Source organism: Hyperoodon ampullatus, assembly GCF_949752795.1.
Source record: "Hyperoodon ampullatus genome assembly, chromosome: X".
Taxonomy (NCBI): Eukaryota; Metazoa; Chordata; class Mammalia; order Artiodactyla; family Ziphiidae; genus Hyperoodon; species Hyperoodon ampullatus.
Window position 1 is genome coordinate 28,250,939 of NC_136913.1, and position 22,336 is coordinate 28,273,274.

Here is a 22,336-nt window from a genome sequence, read left to right on the forward strand (position 1 = left end):
TTCTGGGCTTTCATATGAATGAAATCATATAGTATCTGTTAACTTTTGCAACTTACTTCTTTCATTGACATAATGTTTTCAAAGCTTGTTCATGTTGTAGCATGTATCACTATTTCATTTCCTTTTTTTTTCTGAAACACCTTAGGTTTGTTAATTTATTAATTAGTAACACATACCTATTCTGAGCTGGAGGGTGTTGTTTCATACTGAAAAAGCAACTATGTAATATGGGACATTATGTGCAAATGTAAATACTGAAGAACTCTGCAAAAGTTTAATCAAAATCTGCTTTCAGTTTGTTAATGATTTCCCAAGAAAACCACTGAGGGAGACACAGAAACCTCGTGAGAACATCATGAATCTCTTCAGAATTAATTTTTATAATGGCGGTTCTGATTATGTTGATCCAAGTAATGCAGTGGTGGCAGGTTGGATAAAGGGAAACGTTTATTTTTAGTTTCCCCAAATGTTGTCTCACTTGATTTAGGAGAGCTTGGGAATACCCAAGAATTATCTTCCAGAGAATTTCTGCCATAAGAGTTGTGTTCCTGAAAGTTTGTGCCATCGTGAGGAATGGATCGCTCATGATCTGTCCATGACTGGAGAACTGCTTTCTCTGATAAAACCTTTACATCTCCTGGTAAAGGGGAAGACATGGCATGACAAAGAGTTGCCGTTTGGCGAGAGAGGGGCGTGTCTTTTGTACGTTGCAGTAAAATTTGTCAAGTGCAGTTTTGTGCTGTCTTTCTTTCCCAAGGTCTTCCATGCATCCTGCTGGGGTGCAAGCTTTCTTGATTGCAGCTGGGGTTTTCAGCTTTCTTAAGTTCAGCTTGTACTTGAGTCACCAGATGTAAATTAGACATTTCTCTCTTCAGTTCCCAGTATGCACTTTGCATATTATCATTTGAAATGCTTAGTCTTTGGAAATCTCTGCTCTTCAGACTGTCTTCCTGAGATGGACCCGTTTGTTTGGATTTTTGTAGCTCTATTTTCAGATCTCTACATTCTTTCCTCATCAGTTCCGGTTCTTGTTCCAAACCATGGATCTTCAGGTCACAGCTCAACTTTTCCACCTCCCGGTTGGATGAAAATGGATTTAAATTTCTTATCACCTGCTGAGTTTCCATCTCTGTCCTCCGCTGGAGGAGTTCTACTTCTTTAGATTGTAGCTGTTCATTCAGTACTTTCAAAGATTCAGAATTGCCTTTATTCATTTTATCCAATTTGCTGTTCAGATTAACTCTATCAATGCAAACCCCTCGATATGCATGGTAGACCTTATTTATTTGTTCTCCTCCCACAGAATTTGTTTCTTCATCCCTTCGAGCTCCTATAAGCTTTTCTTCCTAAAATCTTATTCTTTTTTTTAAAGAAAGAGTTCTCTTTCTCTGAATCCTTAAGTCGTTTTTTGATGTCTTCATATGCAGTGACAAGGGCAAAATGTGAAGCAACAGATTCATCTCCTGAATACATTGAGACTGGAGTCACTGTATCTCTCCTATGGGCTTTTTCATGATTCAGAATGTAGATATCATCATCTACCAGTGCATCCATGATAGCCCGCACACAAGCTCCTAGGGCCGCCCCCAGAGCCGCCAGAGTTTCAATTCCCCAGCGTTTGAAAACAGACCAAAAACAAACCGGGTCACCGGGGGCTTCCGGTTTCCTCGAAGACAGCGCCGCTTCCCCGGCGAAGGCAGCCGCTCCGGGAATGCCTCGGAGGGACTGCCATTTCTCCCGCCTCGGCGGCGCCAAGGCCGCCAAGGCCAGCCAGTCGGCTGCGGCCCTGGAGGCCCTGGAAGGAGGGCCGAGGCAAGGCCGAGGGCCGAGCCGCCGCCGGAGAAGGCCGGTTACCCAGCTTTGTCAGCGCCCCACCTGGGCCGCGCGCCATGCAGGGGGAACCAGTTCATTTCTTTCTTTTGCTGAACAATATTTCATTGTATGGATATACTTCATATTGTTTATCCATTCAACTGTTGATGGGCATTTGGGTTTCCACCTTTGGCTATTATGAATAATGTTGCTATGAACATTCATGTACAACTTTTTGTGTGGACATAGGTTTTCGTTTCCCTTGGATATATATAAACATAGGAGTAGAATTGTTGGGTCACATGGTAACTCTGTGTTTGATCATTTGATGAACTGCCAAAATGTTTTCTAAAGTGGTAGAGAAGATTTTCATAAATTACTATAATCTTTGCCATTGATGAGGCCAAGAAAAGGTTCCAACCAGATGCGTAACCTGCTCTTTTCCAGCAGGAAAGGAAATTATTGGATGGAAAAGCATACTGTGCTCCCAACCAGAAGACTTGGGTTACAATCTTGGCCCTGCCTTTCATTATCTATATGACCTAGTGTCATTCACCTTCAGTGGGCACAGTTCCCCTGTCACTGTCTAGAAATGAAGGGAATTGGATTACATGTTATCTAATTCTAAACTCCAACCCTGAGAATTTGAAGTGGTGTGACATTCTTCACTTAATCCTACATTTCACTCACATTCAAGATTTTGTCTGGCAAAGAAGTAGGATATGATTTTTTTTTTTTTTTTTTTTTTTTTTTTTTTGCGGTACGCGGGGCCTCTCACTGTTGTGGCCTCTCCCATGGCGGAGCACAGGCTCCGGACGCGCAGGCTCAGCGGCCATGGCTGACGGGCCCAGCCGCTCCGCGGCATGTGGGATCTTCCCGGACCGGGGCACGAACCCGTGTCCCCTGCATCGGCAGGCGGACTCTCAACCACTGCGCCACCAGGGAAGCCCCAGGATATGATTTTTATCTCCAGATTATATCTAATTTCTGGAGAAAACCAAAGATTGCCTATTGTTACTTATTTCATTTTTCCCTTAGGTAGATCATGTGCTGCTAGTTCCACATAGAAAATTACCATAAAGTAGAAGTATTTCATATATGTTTTTGGACATATATCTTTTGAAAGAATATATTCACAGAACTGAAATTGGGTTATAAAGATGCCCATTCTGGGGCTTCCCTGGTGGCGCAGTGGTTGAGAGTCCGCCTGCCGATGCAGGGGACACGGGTTCGTGCCCCGGTCTGGGAGGATCCCACATGCCGCAGAGAGGCTGGGCCCGTTAGCCATGGCCGCTGAGCCTGCGTGTCCGGAGCCTGTGCTCTGCAACGGGAGAGGCCACAGCAGTGAGAGGCCCGCATACCGCAAAAAAAAAAAAAAAAGATGCCCATTCTGAATCTGTCATACTGGGCCATAAAACAGTTATTCATTAGATCTATGCTACTCACTGTGTGGGTCACAGATGACAGACATTGACATCACATAACAGCTTGTTATAAATGAGGATTCACAGGCCCAGTGAACCAGACCCTCTGGGGGTAGGGCCCGACAGTCTGAGTTTTAACAAGATCTCTGAGTGAAACCTATTCACACTAAACTCTCAAAATTATTGCTTCAGACCTTATGCATTGCAGTCTTCCATCTTAGTATACTATATTCAAAACTTGTTTCTAGAGTTAATTTCTAATCAGTTTTGAAACAGAAGATCTGGGCTTCACCTTAGTATCTGTCATTGAAGAAGTTGGAGCTACATGTGCTGTAGTTAGCAACCAACGCTTAATCCGTGCCAAACAGATGATGTCTAGTAGCAACAGCTGAATCAATAAACCTTGGTTTACTTTCATCTGGCTCAGAAGGAAAATCACTTCTTCCCTGAATAGCTTGTACAAGTAAGCCTGCCTATTTGCCTTCTTTCTTTTTTTTTTTTTAATGTGGCACATCCATACGATGGAATGTTCTTTTTTCTTTTTTTTTTTTGGGGGGTCTTCATTGCTGCTTGCAGGCTTTTTCTGGTTTCGGCGAGCAGGGGCTGCTCTTCATTGCTGTGCGCAGGCTTCTCACTGTGGTGGCTTCTCTTGTTGCGGAACACGGGCTCTAGGCACACGGGCTTCAGTAGTTGCAGCATGCGGGCTCAGTAGTTGTGGCTCGCGGGCTTTAGAGCGCAGGCTCATTAGTTGTGGCTCACGGGCTTAGTTGCTCCATGGCATGTGGGATCTTCCCGGGCCAGGGCTCAAACCTGTGTCCCCTGCATTGGCAGGCGGAGTCTTAACCACTGCGCCACCAGGGAAGTCCCTGCCTTATTTCTTGATCAGTTATTTTTAATGGCAGTGAATTGCTAAACTTCCAACAATTTATTTCCTAATCATTTTATTGTATTTTCTTCTGAAGGAAGAAAACCTCTGTACACTACAATATTTGAATAATGTTTTACAGTTTCTAAGGTGTTTTCATGTACATTTTATCATTTAATTCTCCTGGGATCCCTGTGAAGTAGTGTAACACTGTGACTTTCTACATAGCATGCTGAAACTTCTAAATGGAGTCAGAATGGATGAAAAGGTAGACCTAAAAAGATTGGGGCTAAGAGAAGTTGGCTTAGGAAGTGGGAATGACCTCCATTCTGACCCATTTACATTGGGGTTCACAGTCCAGTTCAGGCAAAGCATCAACACCCAGGATTCCAGTAGAGGTAACATGAGGAAGCTCATAGTCTGAACCGTCAACATGAAATGATAGAAGAGATCAGAAGAAGAGCCCAAATGTGCTGAATGGGTCATCAGAATCCTAATGGGAAGATTTGGTCTCCCAGCTTGACAGCTGGAGACTCAGATCTGGGAAAGGAAAAAGGAGTCATGAGACTTGTTTCTCCATTCATTTCACAAACTGAGTTCTAGTTCTATGCCAGGCACTATGTCCCTTTCTGAGAATATACTTGAGAGGGCTTCCCTGGTGGTGCAGTGGTTAAGAATCCGCCTGCCAATGCAGGGGACACGGGTTCGAGCCCTGGTCTGGGAGGATCCCACATGCTGCGGAGCAACTAAGCCCTTGAGCCACAACTACTGAGCCTGCGCTCTAGAGCCCACGTGCCACAACTACTGAAGCCTGTGCACCTAGAGCCCGTGCTCCGCAGCAAGAGAAGCCACCGCAGTGAGAAGCCCGCGCACCGCAACAAAGAGTAGCCCCCACTCGCCACAACTAGAGAAAGCCTGCACGCAGCAATGAAGACCCAACGCAGCCTAATATAAATAAATAAAATAAATTAATTTTTTTTAAAAAAGAATATACTTGAGAGAAAAAGTGCAGGTGCTCCGTGCAACCATGGGATTTTTATTCTTGTGGGGGAGACAGAGATTAGTGAAATAACTATGGCAATTAATGTATAATCATGATCGCAAGCTGAGATAAGTGCTCAGGGCAAAAAGGAATCAGAGGTCTATGGCAGGCGAGAATTCTACCACTGAACCACCCATGCACCAATCAGAGGTCTATGAAAGAGGATCCGACCTGGTTGGGAGAAGGAGGACTTCCAGAGAAGTAATTATTGAGCTGAGAACTGAAGGATTGAATAGGGGTCAGCTAAGCCAGCATTCTTCAAGGTAATATTTATTTTCCACCTCATCCTCTTGTAAGATCTAAATTTGTGACTGCATTATATATAACATATTAGCATAGCTATATATGCAATTTATAATTTATAATATAAATTTATAATATATTTGTAATTTATAATAAATGTACATATATTTAGAGGGATGTTCTTAAGCCCCCTCTTACAATTTGTAAGTCCCAGGGCATTGGGCATGAAATGTTTTAATAGAAACATGTGTAAGCGGGTGGGGACAGAGGACAAAGCAAGTATCATTACTTTCATATCTCTCCCTGTTGGGAAAACTGAATAAGCTTGAACTCTAAGCAGCAAATACTTTTCTCACTCAAGGATCTTTAATACCCTCTCCCATCTCTATAACACACACAAGAATGCTAAACCTGCAGGAAAAACTTCCTCCCCCTGAGTGCTCAATATAGAAACTGAACTGCAGCCCTATATTATATATTACTGCATAATAAAGTGTCTCAAAAATTAGTGGTTAAAAAACATTTATTATCATAGTTTTTATGGGACAGGAATCCAGGCACGTTTTACCTGAGTCCTCTAGCTCTGGGTTTCCTACGAGGCTAAAGTCACCTCAAGGCACCGATTGGAAAGGAGCTGCTTCCTATTTCACTCACGTGGTTGGTAGCAGGATTCAGTTCCTGAGGGACTCTTGAACTTAGGTCTCAGTTTCTCATAAGCTGTAGGCTAGAGGTCTCCCTTGGTTCCTTGCCACATGGGCCTCTCTATAAGCGCATTTCACAATATGGCAGCTGGTTTCATCAGAGCAAGCAAGTGAAAGGACAAGAGAGTGCCAGCAAGAGGAGGCGTGCTGGCAAGGCACAAGTCACAGTCTCGGAACCTAATTGCGGAAACATTTCATCACTTTTGCCATATTCTACGTGTTAGAATCATGTCCCTAAGTTCAGCCTGCACTCAAGAGGAGAAGATTACACAAAAGTGTGAATACCAGGAGGCAGGGAGCCATTGGGAGCCATGTAAGCTACCTACCATAAATCCCAAAGCCATATTTGGAAAACTCAGCAGAAATGAGATAGCTAGTGCAACAATTATCCCGTTCACCATCTTAGATTAGTATTATCACCAAAAGTTTAGCACCAAAAAAGTTTAGCACTGAATGTTCTAGTCTGCTTTTTTTCTCTAATTTGATGCATATACATGTGCACTGTATTCCATGCATAGTTCTCATTCTAGAGCGCTGAATCCTGGCTACCTCACTCACCTCATTGCCTAGGGATCTCCTCACTCAAGGCTTGCCAGCCATCCTGGCAGCCTGCCCCAGGGCCTGTTCCCATCTATCTAGAACATACTTCCTCTATATATAGGCCTGACTGTCCCCTCACTTCATTCAGTTCTCTGCCCAAATGCCACATCTTCACCCACTCTTCACTCTCTTTTACTCTGCTTCATGTTTCTCCATAATGCTTATCTCTGCCTGACATTCTGTAATGTACTTTTCATTTATCTGTTTATTGTCTGTCTCTTCCAACAAACGTGTACTTGTGGTCATAAATTTCAGATCCTAGAGTGGTACCTGACACATGTAAGTACTCAGTAACTATTTGTCAAAACGGTGAAGGAATATTTTTGTATTTAACTAAGGGAAAACCTGTACTTCAAATTTATTTTTGTACCACCTTACTAATATGATACACATCCACCTCTGGTTATTAGGAATTATGCCATCATTTTCTCCCACCTATGATAATGAGGAAACAAATGATTAGAAACAGGAAGGTTTTCAAGGACCTCTTTTGTAAAAGAAGTTGACATTTAGCAATTTTAATTCCGTTAACAGATGTACTTTTGGTTTTTGCCCTAAATTCACATTCATTGAGAAAGGGAAAAAAAAACTTTAGAAAATACTACATATGGGAATGATTGAGTTCCTTTGCAGTGGTTTTCTGTATATGCTTCATTGTATATTTGTTTATTTGTTTCCATCATAAAGATCAACTACTGAAATGCAAAAACTTACTGTCAAGATATGTTTTCAGTAGTTTCCACAAACTTACATCTCATTCTGTACTGAAAATTCACTTTGCTAAAACCAAGAGAATTGAAAGCTTATTTAGGACTCATCTTGAATGAATGCAAAAAAAAAATTGTGTCCTTAGATCAGAAGCCTCTGAATGCTTTATTTGGTCTGATTAATCCAAGTCAGTATTTTAGGGTATATAATGGCATACGAGTCAAGAGCTATGTGCAGAGAGTATTCTTAGATGTTATGAGCAACACAAAGATAAGTAAGGCTCATATATAGGTGGACAGGCAGTAGTATAAAGTATAACGCAAATTATGTGTTCTGGTGTTAAACTTCCTGTGTGACTTCATCACACATTTGGTAACCTGTTTGTGTCTCAGTACTTATTTCATTACTGTTGTTGTGATGGTTAATTTTGTGTCAAACTGACTGGGCCACAGGGTACCCAGTTATAAACATTGTTCTGAGTGTCTCTGTGGGGGTGTTTCTGGATGAGATTAACATTTGAATCAGTAGACTGAGTAAAGCAGATTGCCTTCTCCAGTATAGCTGGGCCCTATCCAATCCATGGAAGGCCTGAATAGAACAAGAAGGCTGAGTAAGGGAGAATTTGCTCTTTCTGGCTTGTGGTCTCTGAACTGGGACATCAGTCTTCTCCAGCCTTCGAACTCAGACCTGGACTAGAACTTACACCCTTGGCTCTCTTGCTTCTCATGCTACTGGACGTGGACTGGAACCGTATCTTGGGCTCTCCTGAGTCTGGAAATTCTCAGCTTCCAAAAATCACATGAGCCATTGTTATAATGGATATCTTTTAATCTGTGTATCTATATCTGTATCTGTCTATCTCCTGTTGGTTCTGTTTCTCTGGAGAACCCTAGTACAGTTGTTAATTGAATGAGATAACTTATGTGAACCTTTTAATATGGTTCATGGAACATAGTAAACACTCAAATATTACCCAAGAAAAGGCATTTTATTAGAATTAGTTAAAGCTTCAAGAGACTGAAAACCCAAACTAACAGTAGCTTAAATTTGAAAAGAAGGTTGTATCACTCTCAGGTAAAGTCCCAAAGTATGGTATAATGACTTCTCATCAACCAGTCCAGGGCTGGTATGGCCACTCAGTATTCATCAGGAACCCTGGTTTCTTCTATCAAACTACCCACCCTGTGCTCAAAACTTGACTATCAATTTTTATCATGCCTGCTCTTGGTGGTTTGGGGATTTGGCTAAGCAATCACAATTACACCACCACAACAGGCCACACTTGGCTTTACTTAGAAGAATAATGATGTCATATACTCTCACCATCAGCTCCACATCCTCACTAACACTTGGTATTGTAAGGACTTACATTGCTTTTTCTTTTTCTCCCAATCTCATGGCTGTATTCTGGTGTCTTATTGTAATCTCAATTTGTATTTCCCTGATTGTAAGAGGAATTAAGCAATTTTTCATACTCTTATATCATTTGATTTCTTTGTGCAGTGCCTATTCACGACTTTTGACTATTTTACGATTGGGTTATTTGCATTTTTCTTATTTATTTGTAGGAGTTCTTTATATATTCTCAATATTAATCCTTCATTGGTTGTATGTGTTGAAAATCTCCTCTCCCATGCTGTGTTCTTCTTCTTCCATGTTTGCAGTAACTTTTGATAAAATTCTTAATTTTAATTCATCCATCTTCCTTTATGGTTAGTGCTTTCAGTGTTCTGTTTTATCGTATAAGTCTTTCTCTACTCTAAGGTCATGAAGATATTTTTCTGTGTTAACTTCTAAAGTTTTATTATTTTGCTTTTTACGTGTGACCTATGATATATCTGGAAATTATTTTTATGTATGGTTTGAAGTAAGAGACTGTCGTTTCCTTTTTTTCCCACGTGATGACCCAGTTGTCCCATTTACTTATTGAGAAGGCTTACTTCTCCACTGCCATGCCCTGTTTGTCATGAATCAAGTGTCCATTAATGTTGGATCTATATCCGAGTTTTCTAATCTGTGTCATTTTTCTACTTATTTATCTGAGTACCAATACAATAATTACTGTAGCTCTAGAATAAGTTTTGATATCCAGTAGTGCAAGCCCTCCCATCTTGTTAATAAACTTAAAGATAATTTTCTCTATTTTCAGCCCTTTGTGTTCCCATATAAATTTGAGAATCAACTTGTAGCATTGCACAAGAAAATTTGTTGAATATTTGACTGGCATTTTATTGACTATTGGTCAATTTGGGGTAATTTTTATATATTTATATTTTTAAAAAACCTTTCTCTCTCTATATATATTTACATACACATGTATATACACACAATATCGAGCCACCCAATCCATGAATGATATGTGTATCATTTCATTAATTTGGATCATCTTTAATTTTTCCCCTTAAAACTAGGGAATGGAGTTTTAGATTTATTCCTAGGTGCTACATAATATTTAATTATAAATTATATTTCTTTTAGTTGCTACTACAAAGAATCATCTGGTTATATAATCAATACAGTTGATTTTTTTAATTGAAGTATGTAGTTGATTTACAATGTTGTGTTAGTTTCTGGTGTACAGCGAAGTGATTCAGTCATTTATACACACACACACACACACATATATATATACATATATATTCTTTTTCAGATTATTTTCCATTATAGGTTATTACAAGATATTGAATATAGTTCCCTGTTCTATACAGTAGGTCCCTGTTGATTATCTATTTTATATACAGTAATGTGTATCTGTTAATCCCAAAGTCCTAATTTATCCCTCTCCCCTTCCCCTTTGGTAACCATAAGTTTGTTTTATGTCTGTGAATCTGTTTCTGTTTTGTAAGTAAGTTCTTTTGTATCATTTTTTAGATTCCACATTTAAGTGATATCATATGATATTTGTCTTTCTCTGACTTCACTTAGTATGATAATCTCTAGGTCCATCCATGTTGCTGCAAATGGCATTATTTCAATCATTTTTATGGCTGAGTAATATTCTATTGTATATATGTATACAACATTCTTTAACTGTTCATCTATCAGTGGACATTTAAGTTGTTTCCATGGCTTGGCTATTGTAAATAGTGCTGCTATGAACACTGGGGTGTATGTATCTTTTCGAATTAGAGTTTTTGTCTTTTCCAGTTATATGCCCAGGAATAGGATTGCTGGATCATATGGTAACTCTAGTTTTAGTTTTTTAGGGAACCTCCATAGTATTTTCCATAGTGATTGTACCAATTTACATTCCCAACAACAGTATAGGAGAGTTCCCTTTTTTCCACACTGTCTCCAGCATTTATTATTTGTATACTTTTTGATGATGGCCATTTACAGTTGATTTTTAATGTTTATTTCATATCCAACAATCTTGTTAAATTCTACTAATTTGTTTGTTAGTAATTTTGGATTTTCCATATGTACACAATGATAGCATTTGTGAATAACACTTTTATTCCTTTTCAATCCAACCTAAAGGCTCCCAAGATGTCTATCGTTCCAGTTACTTGCTATTATGCATTTGTACTTGTATACAAATGTATTTAATTTTTAAATAAGTTTTATGGAGTGATGACACATATGCAGAAAAAAATATAAATCATAATTATACAAGTTGATGAGTAGTCACAAAGAAAACACAGCCATGTAACCACCACCCAGATCAAGAAATAAACCATTAGCAGCACAGTCCTTAACCTAAGCTTTTTACCCAGAGTAACGAGTATCCTGTTTTCTAACACAGTAGCTTGGTTTTACCTTTTAAACTTTATATGTATATGCACACTTACAGTACTTAATCTTTTGCATTGGTGTCTTTCTCAGTATTAGTAAATATCCATGGTACTGTGTATAGGTATTCATTTGCATTGCTGTGCATTATTCCATTGTAATCTACCATGCTGATGACATTTTGGTAATTTCGAGTTGGGGAGTAATAAGAATGATGTTGTTATGAGCATTCTCTTTTTTTTTTTTTTTTTTTTTTTTTGCGGTACGCAGGCCTCTCACTGCTGTGGCCTCTCCCGCTGTGGAGCACAGGCTCCGGACGTGCAGGCTCAGCAGTCATGGCTCACGAGCTCAGCCGCTCCGCGGCATGTGGGATCTTCCCAGACCGGGGCACGAACCCATGTCCCCAGCATCGGCAGGCGGACTCTCAACCACTGTGCCACCAGGGAAGCCCTGTTATGAGCATTCTCATACATGCACATATGTACATGTTTCTGTTCAATAATACCTACGAATGGAAATTCTAGGTCAGTAGAACAAAGAGGAAGGCACACAAGATTTTAGTAAGTACACTAAAAGTATTATAAAATAATGACTAAGATCACAACAGACAGAATTGTCATGCACATATGTCTCTGGGTATATGTAATCTGTTATCTACAATGCCTTGGAGAAGCTGTGCAGCAGTCATAGCCATGGAGATTAAGTAACCTGCCTAACAACTACATTCATTTAATAAATATTTATAGATTTCCTATTAAGTTTCTGGCATTGTTTTAGACTGGGGATTCAGTGGTAACCAAAATGCAGTCTGTTGCTTTAAGTTGCCTTCATCCCAGCACCGATTTTTCTTTCTCTAAGGGGCCTTTGTAGCTTCCCCAATAAGAAATACTAGCCAGTCTACTCTGTGTGATTACAGTCAGGTACTCTCTAACCTATTTATTACACTATCTCTAGGTATAATAACAAGTTGCCTTTACAAAGTTACTAATGATTTAAAATGGGTCAGTGGTGTTACATAAAGAAATGAAATCATAATACCAGGGTTAGTTCTTAGGGAAATTTAATATAGCAAAGGAAAAATGTGAGAGAAAGAAAGAAAAAAGGGAATATAAGAAAGGAAAATGAGACAGAAGAGTAAGCCCATGTTATTTTTTTAATTATTTTTTTTAATATTTATCAGACCTCTGTTTATTTAGAATGATAGGGAATGAACTATAGTCTCTTTGCCTATTTCTTTTTGATAATATGAATTTTTTTTTTTTTTTTTTTTTTTTTTTTTGCGGTACCCGAGCCTCTCCCTGTTGCGGCCTCTCCCGTTGCGGAGCACAGGCTCCAGACGCGCAGGCTCAGCAGCCATAGCTCACAGGCCCAGCCACTCCACGGCACATGGGATCGTCCCAGACTGGGGCACAAACCCATGTCCCCTGCATCGGCAGGCGGACTCTCAACCACTGCGCCACCAGGGAGGCCCTGAATAAATTTTTTTATTATTATTATTTTTTTTTTGTGGTGATGGCTTCACTTTTTTTTTTTTTTTTTTTTATTAGTTTCTGCTTTATAACAAAGTGAATCAGTCATACATATACATCTGTTCCCACATCCCCTCCCTCATGCATCTCCCTCCCTCCCACCCTCCCCATCCCACCCCTCCAGGCGGTCACAAAGCACCGAGCTGATCTCCCTGTGCTCTGCGGCTGCTTCCCACTATCTATCTACCTTACGTTTGGTAGTGTATATATGTCCATGCCTCTCTTTCCCTTTGTCACAGCTTACCCTTCCCCTTCCCCATATCCTCAAGTCCATTCTCAAGTAGGTCTGTGTCTTTATTCCCGTTTTACCCCTAGGTTCTTCATGACTTTTTTTTTTTTTTTTTTAAATTCCATATATATGTGTTAGCATACGGTATTTGTCTTTCTCTTTCTGACTTACTTCACTCTGTATGACAGACTCTAGGTCTATCCACCTCATTACAAATAGCTCAGTTTCGTTTCTTTTTATGGCTGAGTAATATTCCATTGTATATATGTGCCACATCTTCTTCATCCATTCATCCGATGATGGACACCTAGGCTGTTTCCAGCTCCGGGCTATTGTGAATAGAGCTGCAATGAACATTTTGGTACATGTCTCTTTTTGAATTATGGTTTTCTCAGGGTATATGCCTAGTAGTGGGATTGCTGGGTCATATGGTAGTTCTATTTTTAGCTTTTTAAGGAACCTCCATACTGTTCTCCATAGTGGCTGTACCAATTCACATTCCCACCAGCAGTGCAAGAGTGTTCCCTTTTCTCCACACCCTCTCCAGCATTTATTGTTTCTAGATTTCTTGATGATGGCCATTCTGACTGGTGTGAGATGATATCTCATTGTAGTTTTGATTTGCACTTCTCTAATGATTAATGATGTTGAGCATTCTTTCATGTGTTTGTTGGCAGTCTGTATATCTTCTTTGGAGAAATGCCTATTTAAGTCTTCTGCCCATTTTTGGATTGGGTTGTTTGTTTTTTTGCTATTGAGCTGCATGAGCTGTTTATAAATTTTGGAGATTAATCCTTTGTCAGTTGCTTCATTTGCAAATATTTTCTCCCATTCTGAGGGTTGTCTTTTGGTCTTGTTTATGGTTTCCTTTGCTGTGCAAAAGCTTTGAAGTTTCATTAGGTCCCATTTGTTTATCTTTGTTTTTAGTTCCATTTCTCTAGGAGGTGGGTCCAAAAGGATCTTGCTGTGATTTATGTCATAGAGTGTTCTACCTATGTTTTCCTCTAAGAGTTTGATAGTTTCTGGCCTTACATTTAGGTCTTTAATCCATTTTGAGCTTATTTTTGTGTATGGTGTTAGGGAATGATCTAATCTCATACTTTTACATGTCCCTGTCCAGTTTTCCCAGCACCACTTATTGAAGAGGCTGTCCTTTCTCCACTGTACATTCCTGCCTCCTTTATCAAAGATAAGTTGGCCATATGTGCGTGGGTTTATCTCTGGGCTTTCTATCCTGATCCACTGATCTATCTTTCTGTTTTTATGCCAGTACCACACTGTCTTAATTACTGTAGCTTTGTAGTATAGTCTGAAGTCAGGCAGCCTGATTCCTCCAGCTCCGTTTTTCGTTCTCAAGATTGCTTTGGCTATTCGGGGTCTTTTGTTTTTCCAAACAAATTTTGAAATTTTTTGTTCTACTTCTGTGAAAAATGCCAGTGGTAGTTTGATAGGGATTGCATTGAATCTGTAGATTGCTTTGGGTAGTAGAGTCATTTTGACAATATTGATTCTTCCAATCCAGGAGCATGGTATATCTCTCCATCTATTTATATCATCTTTAATTTCTTTCATCAGTGTCTTATAATTTTCTGCATACAGGTCTTTTGTCTCCTTAGGTAGGTTTATTCCTAGATATTTTATTCTTTTTGTTGCAATGGTAAATGGGAGTGTTTTCTTGATTTCATTTTCAGATTTTTCATCATTAGTGTACAGGAATGCCAGAGATTTCTGTGCATTAATTTTGTATCCTGCTACTTTACCAAATTCATTGATTAGCTCTAGTAGTTTTTCGGTAGCATCTTTAGGATTCTCTATGTATAGTATCATGTCATCTGCAAACAGTGACAGCTTTACTTCTTCTTTTCCAATTTGGATTCCTTTTATTTCCTTTTCTTCTCTGATTGCTGTGGCTAAAACTTCCAAAACTAGGTTGAATAAGAGTGGTGAGAGTGGGCAGCCTTGTCTTGTTCCTGATCTTAGTGGAAATGGTTTCAGTTTTTCACCATTGAGGACAATGTTGGCTGTGGGTTTGTCATATATGGCCTTTATTATGTTGAGGAAAGTTCCCTCTATGCCTACTTTCTGCAGGGTTTTTATCATAAATGGGTGTTGAATTTTGTCGAAAGCTTTCTCTGCATCTATTGAGATGATCATATGGTTTTTCTCCTTCAACTTGTTAATATGGTGTATCACATTGATTGATTTGCGTATATTGAAGAATCCTTGCATTCCTGGAATAAACCCCACTTGATCATGGTGTATGATCCTTTTAATGTGCTGTTGGATTCTGTTTGCTAGTATTTTGTTGAGGATTTTTGCATCTATGTTCATCAGTGATATTGGCCTGTAGTTTTCTTTCTTTGTGACATCCTTGCCTGGTTTTGGTATCAAGGTGATGGTGGCCTCGTAGAATGAGTTTGGGAGTGTTCCTTCCTCTGATATTGTTTGGAAGAGTTTGAGAAGGATGGGTGTTAGCTCTTCTCTAAATGTTTGATAGAATTCGCCTGTGAAGCCATCTGGTCCTGGGCTTTTGTTTGATGGAAGATTTTTAATCCCAGTTTCAATTTCAGTGCTTGTGATTGGTCTATTCATATTTTCTATTTCTTCCTGAGTCAGTCTTGGTAGGTTGTGCATTTCTAAGAATTTGTCCATTTCTTCCAGGTTGTCCATTTTATTGGCATAGAGTTGCTTATAGTAATCTCTCATGATCTTTTGTATTTCTGCAGTGTCAGTTGTTACTTCTCCTTTTTCATTTCTAATTCTACTGATTTGAGTCTTCTCCCTTCTTTTCTTGATGAGTCTGGCTAATGGTTTGTCAATTTTGTTTATCTTCTCAAAGAACCAGCTTTTAGTTTGGTTGATCTTTGCTATCGTTTCCTTCATTTCTTTTTCATTTATTTCTGATCTGATCTTTATGATTTCTTTCCTTCTGCTAACTTTGGGGGTTTTTTGTTCTTCTTTCTCTAATTGCTTTAGGTACAGGGTCAGGTTGTTTACTCGAGATGTTTCCTGTTTCTTAAGGTGGGATTGTATTGCTATAAACTTCCCCCTTAGAACTGCTTTTGCTGCGTCCCATAGGTTTTGGGTCGTCGTGTCTCCATTGTCATTTGTTTCTAAGTATTTCTTAATTTCCTCTTTGATTTCTTCAGTGATCACTTCATTATTGAGTAGTGTATTGTTTAGCCTCCATGTGTTTGTATTTTTTACAGATCTTTTCCTGTAATTGATGTCTAGTCTCATAGCATTGTGGTCGGAAAAGATACTTGATACAATTTCAATTTTCTTAAATTTACCAAGGCTTGATTTGTGACCCAAGATATGATCTATCCTGGAGAATGTTCCATGAGCACTTGAGAAAAATGTGTATTCTGTTGTTTTTGGATGGAATGTCCTATAAATATCAACTAAGCCCATCTTGTTTAATGTATCATTTAAAGCTTGTGTTTCCTTATTTATTTTCATTTTGGATGATCTGTCCATTGGTGAAAGTGGGGTGTTAAAGTCCCCTACTATGATTGTGTTACTGTCGATTTCCCCTTTTATGGCTGTTAGTATTTGCCTTATGTATTGAGGTGCTCCTATGTTGGGTGCATAAATATTTACAATTGTTATATCTTCTTCTTGGATCGATCCCTTTATCGTTATGTAGTGTCCTTCTTTGTCTCTTCTAATAGTCTTTATTTTAAAGTCTATTTTGTCTGATATAAGAATTGCTACTCCAGCTTTCTTTTGATTTCCATTTGCATGGAATATCTTTTTCCATCCCCTCACTTTCAATCTGTATGTGTCTCTAGGTCTGAAGTGGGTCTCTTGTAGACAGCATATATATGGGTCTTGTTTTTGTATCCATTCAGCCACTCTGTGTCTTTTGGTGGGAGCATTTAGTCCATTTACATTTAAGGTAATTATTGATATGTATGTTCCTATTCCCATTTCCTTAATGGCTTTGGGTTCGTTATTGTAGGTATAGTCCTTCTGTTGTGTTTCTTGCCTAGAGAAGTTCCTTTAGCATTTGTTGTAAAGCTGGTTTGGTGGTGCTGAACTCTCTCAGCTTTTGCTTGTCTGTAAACGTTTTAATTTCTCCATCAAATCTGAATGAGATCCTTGCTGGGTAGAGTAATCTTGGTTGCAGGTTTCTCTCCTTCATCACTTTAATTATGTCCTGCCACTCCCTTCTGGCTTGTAGAGTTTCTGCTGAGAGATCAGCTGTTAACCTGATGGGGATTCCCTTGTGTGTTATTTGTTGTTTTTGCCTTGCTGCTTTTAATATGATTTCTTTGTGTTTAATTTTTGACAGTTTGATTAATATGTGTCTTGGCGTATTTCTTCTTGGATTTATTCTGTATGGGACTCTCTGTGCCTCCTGGACTTGATTAACTATTTCCTTTCCCATATTAGGGAAGTTTTCAACTATAATCTCTTCAAATATTTTCTCAGTCCCTTTCTTTTTCTCTTCTTCTTCTGGAACCCCTATAATTCGAATGTTGGTGCGTTTAATGTTGTCCCAGAGGTCTCTGAGACTGTCCTCTGTTCTTTTCATTCTTTTTTCTTTATTTTTCTCTGCGTCAGTTATTTCCACTATTTTATCTTCCACCTCACTTATCCGTTCTTCTGCCTCAGTTATTCTGCTATTGATCCCATCTAGAGTATTTTTCATTTCATTTATTGTGTTTTTAATCGATGCTTGATTCATCTTTAGTTCTTCTAGGTCCTTGTTAACTGTTTCTTGCATATTGTCTATTCTATTTCCAAGATTTTGGATCTGGGAAATAGAATCTTGGATCAGCTTTACTATCATTATTCTGAATTCTTTTTCAGGTAGACTGCCTATTACCTCTTCATTTGTTAGGTCTGGTAGGTTTTTATCTTGCTCCTTCACCTGCTGTGTGTTTTTCTGCTTTCTCATTTTGCTTATGTTACTGTGTTTGGGGTCTCCTTTTTGCAGGCTGCAGATTCGTAGTTCCCGTTGTTTTTGGTGTCTGTCCCCCGTGGCTAAGGTTGTTTCAGTAGGTTGTGTAGGCTTCCTGGTGGGGGGGACTAATGCCTGTGTTCTGGTGGTTGAAGCTCGATCTTATCTTTCTGGTGGACAGGTCCACGTCTGGTGGTGTGTTTTGGGGTGCCTGTGGCCTTATTATGTTTTTAGGTATCCTCTCTGCTAATGGGTGGGGTTGTGTTCCTGCCTTGCTAGTTGCTTGGCATAGGGTGACCAGCACTGTAGCTTGCTGGTCGTTGACTGAAGCTGGGTGCTGGTGTTGAGATGGAGATCCCTGGGAGATTTTCGCTGCTTGATATTATGTGGAGCTGGGAGGTCTCTTGTGGACCCGTGTCCTGAAGTTGGCTCTCCCACTTCAGAGGCACAGCACTAACTCCTGGCTGCAGCACCAAGAGCCTTTCATCCACCCGGCTCAGAATAACAGTGAGAAAAAGTAGAAAGAAATAATTAGTAGAAGAAAGAAAGAGAGATTGAAAGAAAGGAAGAAGGGAAGTAAGTAAGGAAGGAAGGAAGAAAGAAAGAAAGGAGGGAGGGAGGAAGGATGGAAAGAAAGGAAAGAAAGGAGGGAGGGAGGGAGGAATGAAAGCAAAAGGAAGAGTGAATGGAAGAAGAGAGGGAGGGAGGGAGGAAGGAAAGAAAGAAAGAAAGACAGGAGGGAGGGAGGGAGGGAGGAAGGAAAGAAAAAGAAAGTGGAAAGAAGAAGGGTGGGAGGGAGGGAGGGATGGAGGAAAGAAAAAGAAAGAAGGAAAGGAGGAGCGGAGGGAGGGAGGGAGGAAGGGAAGGGAGGAAAAAAAGAAAGAGCAGGTAAAGTAAAATAGAATAAAGTATGAAATATAGTAGCGTTATTAAAATTAAAAAGTAATTATTGAAAAAAAACACGGACCGAAAGAACCCTGGGACATATGGTGGAAGCAAAGCTATACAGAGAGAATCTTACACAGAAGATTACACATACACATTCACAAAAAGAGAGCAGGGGGAAAAATCAAAAATCTTGCTCTCCAAGTCCACCTCCTCGATTTGGGATAATTCGTTGTAAAAAGAGGAAAAGGGCGAAAAGTCTGAAATCTTGCTAAGTCCACCTCCTTAATTTGAGATAGTTCGTTGTAAAAAGAGGAAAAAAAAAGGGGGGGAAAGTCTTAAATCTTGTCCTCAAGGTCCACTTCCTCAATTTGGGATGATTCGCTGTCCATTCATGCACTCCACAGACGCAGGGCACATCAAATGGACCGTGGAGCTTTAATCCGCTGCCTCGGAGGCTGCACAGAGAGATTTCCCTGTCTCTGCTCTCACAGCTCCCAGGTCTCAGCCTTGGACCTGGCCCCGCCTCTGCGCGTAGGTCGCCGGAGGGCGTCCGTTCTTCGCTCAGACAGGACGGTTTTAAAGGAGCCGCTGATTCGGGGGCTCTGGCTCACTCAGGCAGAGGGGAGGGAGGGGAATGCCCTCTCCTCGCGCACCAGGCAACAAAAGGGAAAAAAGTCTCTTGCCTCTCCGGCAGCTCCAGACCCTTTCCCCGGACTCCCTCCGGGCCAGCACTAACCCCTTCAGGCTCTCTTCCTACCGCCAGCCCCAGTCCTCTCCCTGCGCTCCGACTGAAAGCCGATACCTGAGCCTCAGCTCCCAGCCCCGCCCGCCCTGGCGGCCGAGCAGACAAGTCTCTCGGGCTGGTGTGTGCCTGAGGGCACCGATCCTCTGTGCCAAAATCTCTCTGCTTTGCCCTCTACACCCCTGTTGCTGTGCTCTCCTCCGCTACTCCGAAGCTTTCCCCCTCCGCCACCTGCAGTCTCCGCCCGCGAAGGGGCTTGTAGTGTGTAGAAACCTTCCCTCCTTCACGGCTCCCTCCCACTGGTGCAGGTCCCGTCCATATCCTATTGTCTCTGTTTATTCTTTTTTTCTTTTGACCTACCCAGGTATGTGGGGAGTTTCTTGCCTTTTGGGGGGTCTGAGGTCTTCTGTCAGCGTTCAGTAGGTGTTCTGTTGGAGTTGTTCCACGTGTAGATGAATTTCTGATGTATCTGTGGGGAGGAAGGTGATCTCCGCGTCTTACTCTTCCGCCATCTTCCTCGCTTCCCCGAATAAATTTTTTAAAGAAGTCTGTGCCTGTTGTAGCAAATTTGGTCGGTGCTGAAGTATACAAAGGAGGCCTTCCTCTCTAATTCCAGTTTGTATACATCATTAGACTCTTCTGTGTGTGTGTGTGTGTGTGTGTGTGTGCAAATGCATGTACATACATATATCATATGCCTATGTAACATATGCACAGTAACTATACAGACATCATTTAAAAGTTAGAGCATATGCTAATGTTACTCTGAAACATATTTAACTCAATGTGCATATCTTTCCAAGTGAGTACATATAGAATTACCTAATTCAGTTTTTTGAATATTTTTCTAATGTTTTAATATTAATTTTATATTTGATCGTCTTTTTTTGGGGGGTATAATAGCAGATATATTTTATACATATATACTTTACATTATAGCACAAGCATTCATCTTCATTACTGAACAGTTTCATTATGTACAAGAGGTCAACAAAGAAATTTATCATAACTTATTTAACCAGTCTCCTGTTATTAGACATTTTGGTTCTTTCCAGTTTCTTTTTTTTTTTTATTCAAACAGAAAGTCACAAAAATTATAAACATCCTCATCAGTTCACTCAGTCCATGTAATTAATTTTTTTATCTTGATCTTTTGTTAGCACTTTTATGAATTCATCAGTTTTCCATTAGAGTTCTGAAAATGCTTATTCATTCAGTTCAGCAGTATAGTCAGTTACCAGAAACCTGTACTTGTCAGAGTCTTTTCCATGAATTCCTTGAAGATGAAATCCTTTTTTAGGAACATATTTGCAAAAGCGTCAGAATACACCCAGAACTGTCTGTAAATGACAAAAGACTTAAAAATGACCATGGTTAAAGATTTGATGAAAGTTCATAATAATGCAATTGACAAGGAAATTTAGTTATTTCTGAGATATACATTTTAAAGTAATAAACTAGAATTATGACTTATAACATTATACCAGAACATATAAGATTTTTAGAAATTTCATGTAGTGTCTGAAACATTTATATTAACATATTTCCATACAAATAACCCAAAGAAAGTTTAGTATTAGTTGTTTTTTGTTTGTTTGTTTGTTTATACAGCAGATCCTTATTAGTCATCAGTTTTATACACATCAGTGTATACATGTCAATCCCAATCATCCAATTCATCACACCACCATCCCCACCCCACCGCGGTTTTCCCCCCTTGGTGTCCATATGTTTGTTCTCTACATCTGTGTCTCAACTTCTGCCCTGCAAACCAGTTCATCTGTACCATTTTTCTAGGTTCCACATACATGCGTTAATATACGATATTTGTTTTTCTCTTTCTGACTTACTTCACTCTGTATGACAGTCTCTAGATCCATCCACGTCTCAACAAATGACCCAATTTCATTCCTTTTTATGGCTGAGTAATATTCCATTGTATATATGTACCACATCTTCTTTATCCATTCGTCTGTTGATGGGCATTTAGGTTGCTTCCATGACCTGGCTATTGTAAATAGTGCTGCAATGAACATTGGGGTGCATGTGTCTTTTTGAATTATGGTTTTCTCTGGGTATATGCCCAGTAGTGGGATTGCTGGGTCATATGGTAATTCTATTTTTAGTTTTTTAAGGAACTTCCATACTGTTTTCCATAGTGGCTGTATCAATTTACATTCCCACCAACAGTACAAGAGGGTTCCCTTTTCTCTGCACCCTCTCCAGCATTTTTTGTTTGTAGATTTTCTGATGATGCCCATTCTAACTGGTGTGAGGTGATACCTCATTGTAGTTTTGATTTGCATTTCTCTAATAATTAGTGATGTTGAGCAGCTTTTCATGTGCTTCTTGGCCATCTGTATGTCTTCTTTGGAGAAATGTCTATTTAGGTCTTCTGCCCATTTTTGGATTGGGATGTTTGTTTCTTTAATATTGAGCTGCATGAGCTGTTTATATATTTTGGAGACTAATCCTTTGTCAGTTGCTTCATTTGCAAATATTTTCTCCTATTCTGAGCATTGTCTTTTGGTCTTGTTTATGGTTTCCTTTGCTGTGCTAAAGCTTTTAAGTTTCATTAGGTCCCATTGGTTTATTTTTGTTTTTATTTCCATTACTCTAGGAGGTGGGTGAAAAAAGATCTTGCTGTGATTTATGTCAAAGAGTGTTCTTCCTATGTTTTCCTCTAAGAGTTTTATAGTGTCCGGTCTTACACTTAGGTCTCTAATCCATTTTGAGTTTATTTTTGTATATGGTGTTAGGGAGTGTTCTAATTTCATTCTTTTACATGTAGCTGTCCAGTTTTCCCAGCACCACTTATTGAAGAGACTGTCTTTTCTCCATTGTATATCTTTGCCTCCTTTGTCATAGATTAGTTGACTATAGGTGCGTGGGTTTATCTCTGAAGCCCATGT

The 22,336-nt window shown here is 39.7% G+C and overlaps 1 pseudogene across 1 annotated transcript; it reads right to left on the minus strand.

The window, feature by feature from the left end:
- Positions 1-371: 371 nt before the first annotated feature.
- LOC307069345 (5-azacytidine-induced protein 2-like) lies at positions 372-1,554 on the minus strand (annotated as a pseudogene). Its single transcript has one exon. The product of its transcript is annotated as a 5-azacytidine-induced protein 2-like (transcript).
- Between the last annotated feature and the right edge of the window lie 20,782 nt (positions 1,555-22,336).